Source organism: Coregonus lavaretus (assembly GCF_964263955.1).
Source record: "Coregonus lavaretus genome assembly, contig: HAP1_SCAFFOLD_5260, whole genome shotgun sequence".
Classification (NCBI taxonomy): domain Eukaryota; kingdom Metazoa; phylum Chordata; class Actinopteri; order Salmoniformes; family Salmonidae; genus Coregonus; species Coregonus lavaretus.
Window position 1 is genome coordinate 19549 of NW_028161993.1, and position 5221 is coordinate 24769.

At 45.9% G+C, this 5221-nt stretch overlaps 1 pseudogene across 1 annotated transcript; it reads right to left on the reverse strand.

Moving 5' to 3' along the window:
* Positions 1-3138: 3138 nt before the first annotated feature.
* Positions 3139-4985, reverse strand: LOC311119763 (leucine-rich repeat-containing protein 40-like; annotated as a pseudogene). The gene is made up of 5 exons: positions 4915-4985; positions 4337-4428; positions 4184-4303; positions 4132-4144; positions 3139-3268 (listed from the first exon to the last, which is right to left on the reverse strand). The product of its transcript is annotated as a leucine-rich repeat-containing protein 40-like (transcript).
* Positions 4986-5221: the final 236 nt, after the last annotated feature.

Sequence of the window (5221 nt, forward strand, 5' to 3'; positions counted from 1 at the left end):
GCCAGACATGCAGAGATGCGAGTCGCCACCTGGTTATCAGAAGGGGGAAAGGAGAAAAATAATTGTCGTCTGCGTAGCACTGATTGGAGAGACCATGTGAGGATATGACAGAGCCAAGTGACTTGGTGTATAGAGAGAATAGGAGAGGGCCTAGAACTGAGCCCTGGAGGACACCAGTGGTGAGAGCACGTGGTGCGGAGACAGATTCTCGCCACGACACCTGGTAGGAGCGACCTGTCAGGTAGGACGCAATCCAAGAGTGAGCAGCGCCAGAGGTTCCCAACTCGGAGAGGGTGGAGAGGAGGATCTGATGGTTCACAGTATCAAAGGCAGCGGATAGGTCTAGAAGGATAAGAGCAGAGGAGAGAGAGTTAGCTTTAGCAGTGCGGATAGCCTCCGTGACACAGAGAAGAGCAGTCTCAGTTGAATGACCAGTCTTGAAACCTGACTGGTTTGGATCCAGAAGTTCATTCTGAGAGAGAAAGCAGGAGAGTTGGCTAGAGACGGCACGCTCAAGAGTTTTTGAGAGAAAAGAAAGAAGGGATACTGGTCTGTAGTTGTTGACATCGGAGGGATCGAGTGTAGGTTTTTTGAGGAGGGGTGCAACTCTCGCTTTCTTGAAGACGGAAGGGACATGGCCAGCGGTCAAGGATTAGTTGATGAGTGAGGTGAGGGAGAAGGTCTCCGGAAATGGTCTGGAGAAGAGAGGAGGGGATAGGGTCAAGCGGGCAGGTTGTTGGGCGGCCGGCCGTCACAAGTCGCAAGATTTCATCTGGAGAGAGAGGGGAGAAAGAAGTCAAAGCATAGGGTAGGGCAGTGTGAGCAGGACCAGCGGTGTCATTTGACTTAATAAATGAGGATTGGATGTCGTCAACCTTCTTTTCAAAATGGTTGACGAAGTCATCCACAGAGAGGGAGGAGGGAGGGGGAGGAGGAGGAGGATTCAGCAGGGAGGAGAAGGTGGCAAAGAGCTTCCTAGGGTTAGAGGCAGAGGCTTGAAATTCAGAGTGGTAGAAAGTCGCTTTGGCAGTGGAAACAGAGGAAGATAATGTAGAGAGGAGGGAGTGAAAAGATGCCAGGTCCGCAGGGAGTCTAGTTTTCCTCCATTTCCACTCGGCTGCCCGGAGCCCTCTTCTGTGAGCTCGCAATGAGTCGTCAAGCCACGGAGCAGGAGGGGAGGACCGAGCCGGCCGGGAGGATAGGGGACATAGAGTCAAAAGATGCAGAAAGGGAGGAGAGGAGGGTTGAGGAGGCAGAATCAGGAGATCGGAGGGAGAAGGATTTAGCAGAGGGAAGAGATGATAGGATGGAAGAGGAGAGCGTAGCAGGAGAGAGAGAGCTAAGGTTGCGACAGCACATTACCATCTGAGTAGGGGCAGAGTGAGTAGTGTTGGAGGAGAGGGAGAGAGAAAAGGATACAAAGTAGTGGTCGGAGACTTGGAGGGGAGATGCAGTGAGATTAGTAGAAGAACAGCATCTAGTAAAGATGAGGTCAAGCGTAATGCCTGCCTTGTGAGTAGGGGGGGACAGTGAGAGGGTGAGGTCAAAAGAGGAAAGGAGTGGAAAGAAGGAGGCAGAGAGAAATGAGTCAAAGGCAGACATAGGGAGGTTAAAGTCACCCAGAACTGTGAGGGGTGAGCCATCCTCAGGAAAGGATCTTATCAAGGCGTCAAGCTCATTGATGAACTCTCCAAGGGAACCTGGAGGGCGATAAATGACAAGGATGTTAAGCTTGAATGGGCTAGTGACTGTGAAAGCATGGCATTCAAATGAGGAGATAGACAGATGGGTCAGGGGAAAAAGAGAGAATGTCCACTTGGGAGAGATGAGGATTCCTGTGCCACCGCCGCGCTGACCAGATGCTCTCGGGGTATCCGAGAACACATGGTCAGACGAGGAGAGAGCAGTAGGAGTAGCAGTGTTTTCAGTGGTAATCCATGTTTCCATCAGCGCAAAAAAGTCGCGGGACTGGAGGGTGGCATAGGCTGAGATGAACTCTGCCTTGTTGGCCGCAGAACAGCAGTTCCAGAGGCTCCCAGAGACCTGGAACTCCACGTGGGTCGTGCGCGCAGGGACCACCAGATTAGAGTGCACGTTGTGTGAAGCGTTTGTATGGCCTGTGCAGAGAGGAGAGAACAGGGATAGACAGACACATAGTTGACAGGCTACAGAAAACGGCTACAATAATGCAAAGGAGATCGGAATGAAATGAACTAAACATCTGGGAAAGCGAGAGAGCGGGGCCTCCCTCACTTACGTTTCACTGAAACACTCAAATATAACTCTCCCGACTTCCACTTTAGAAATTATAATTGTCGTAAACTACAGCGGTTCAATGTTTTCTAGAAATAGACTCTAACTTAGTTTATTCAGCTAGCTAACTTGGTACAGTATTCTTCCGTGAAAACCGTCCAGGGCACCGAATCCTATGACGCCATTGCCAACTAGCATGCCAGCCTCCAATAACACGGTTTAGCACCAATATTCTGAAAAATATAACCAATGATGTCCGAGGAAAGACCTGTGTTCATTATTTGATGTACATGTAGTTATTGTTGTTGTAATATCGCAAACGGTTGTGGCAGTTTCACCGCTAACAAGTCCATCTTTAAAAGTATTATTAAGTATTATTAAGTATATTAAAATCACTTGTTTCCAAAAGTGGTCCTCGATGGTAAAAACTAAATAAAACACCATATGACAAATAACACTTCTAAAGCATCTAAGAACTACAGTATTTATAAACACAGTATAGGGGGCAGCAGGTAGCTTTAGTGGGTAAGAGCGTTGTGCCAGTAACCGAAAGGTTCTAATCCCCGAGCCGACTAGGTGAAAAATCTGTCGATGTGCCCTTGAGCAAGGCACTTAACCCTAATTGCTCCTGTATGTCGCTCTGGATAAGAGCGTCTGCTAAATGGCTAAAATGTAAAACACTTCTCATGTGTAACGTCCCCCTATACAGTAAAGTCTCTTATGATCCAGGTAGTCTCATAACATTTGATTCTGAGAACATGATTCGGGTCATGCCAGTTCTGTAGTCCGTGGCAACAAGGAGCTCTCTAAATGATCCCCAACCACCCATAGTCAGGGCTAGCTTAAATACAGACACAAACAGACACACTCATACACTTGCTTCTCTCAGGCAGGTCTGAGGTAGATGTATAGTGCATTGAGGCCTCCTTGTAACACCTCCTGGATGGGCTTGAGCAGAGGGTTGTGAACAATCTGTATTCCCTTATCCATAGGATGACATGCCTGCTTCCCTAACCTACATAACACAATACAAAATAATTTACTTTATTGACAATACAAAACAATTTACTTTATTGACAATACAAAACAACTTTATCTATCCAGTAAAAAAAAATATGTTTGTTTGAGGATTGCAGCTTTGCATCAGGTACATACAGACATCAACAACACACAGACACTTTACAGTAATAAAACAACACACCTAAACTTTACAGTAATAAAACAACACACAGACACTTTACAGTAATAAAACAACACACAGACACTTTACAGTAATAAAACAACACACCTAAACTTTACAGTAATAAAACAACACACAGACACTTTACAGTAATAAAACAACACACCTAAACTTTACAGTAATAAAACAACACACAGACACTTTACAGTAATAAAACAACACACCTAAACTTTACAGTAATAAAACAACACACAGACACTTTACAGTAATAAAACAACACACCTAAACTTTACAGTAATAAAACAACACACATACACTTTACAGTAATAAAACAACACACCTAAACTTTACAGTAATAAAACAACACACATACACTTTACAGTAATAAAACAACACACCTAAACTTTACAGTAATAAAACAACACACCTAAACTTTACAGTAATAAAACAACACACAGACACTTTACAGTAATAAAACAACACACCTAAACTTTACAGTAATAAAACAACACACATACACTTTACAGTAATAAAACAACACACCTAAACTTTACAGTAATAAAACAACACACATACACTTTACAGTAATAAAACAACACACATACACTTTACAGTAATAAAACAACACACCTAAACTTTACAGTAATAAAACAACACACAGACACTTTACAGTAACAAAACAACAAATGTACATAGACCTTGGATCAATGGCTAGAAAAGTTAAAGTACAATAACTACCATATCATGAACTATCGGCAAAGTTTCCCTCTAGAATGAGGATCTTCAGATTCACTAGGTCTTGGATCTGATCTGCTATGTTCTCTAGTCTGTTACCTGTCGGCCAGGTGGAGGAAGACCAAACCCTTCATACTGGTGGGAGAGGGGAGAGAGATCATCATTTACCTGTAGACCAGGTGGGGATGTGGACCATCCGGTTGTAGCTGAGGTTGAGCTTGGGAAGGTTCCTCGTGGCAGCCAGGCTGTTGGGGAGGTTCCTCGTGGCAGTCAGGCTGTTGGGGAGGTTCCTCGTGGCAGCCAGGCTGTTGGGGAGGTTCCTCTTGGCAGTCAGGCTGTTGGGGAGGTTCCTCATGGCAGTCAGGCTGTTGGGGAGGTTCCTCGTGGTAGTCAGGCTGTTGGGGAGGTTCCTCATGGCAGTCAGGCTGTTGGGGAGGTTCCTCATGGCAGTCAGGCTGTTGGGGAGGTTCCTCATGGCAGTCAGGCTGTTGGGGAGGTTCCTCATGGCAGTCAGGCTGTTGGGGAGGTTCCTCATGGAAGTCAGGCTGTTGGGGAGGTTCCTCATGGCAGTCAGGCTGTTGGGGAGGTTCCTCATGGCAGTCAGGCTGTTGGGGAGGTTCCTCATGGAAGTCAGGCTGTTGGGGGGGTCCAAATAACACTTCTAAAGCATCTAAGAACTACAGTATTTATAAACACAGTCAGGCTGTTGGGGAGGTTCCTCGTGGCAGTCAGGCATTTGAGGAGACCAGTCATCTGGTTGTTTGTTGGCCAGACTGAGCACCTCCAGCCTGCTGCAGGAACCCAGCTCCTCCGGCATCTTTGATATGGTGACATTATCATACATTAGTTAAATACATTACCGTGGCCCTAACTCCTCTGGCACCTTGATATGGTGACATTTACATTTACATTTTAGTCATTTAGCAGACACTCTTATCCAGAGCGACTTACAGTTAGTGCATACATTTTTTTTTTTTTCATACCCCCTGTGGGAATCGAACCCACAACCCTGGCGTTGCAAACGCCATGCTCTACCAACTGAGCTACATCCCT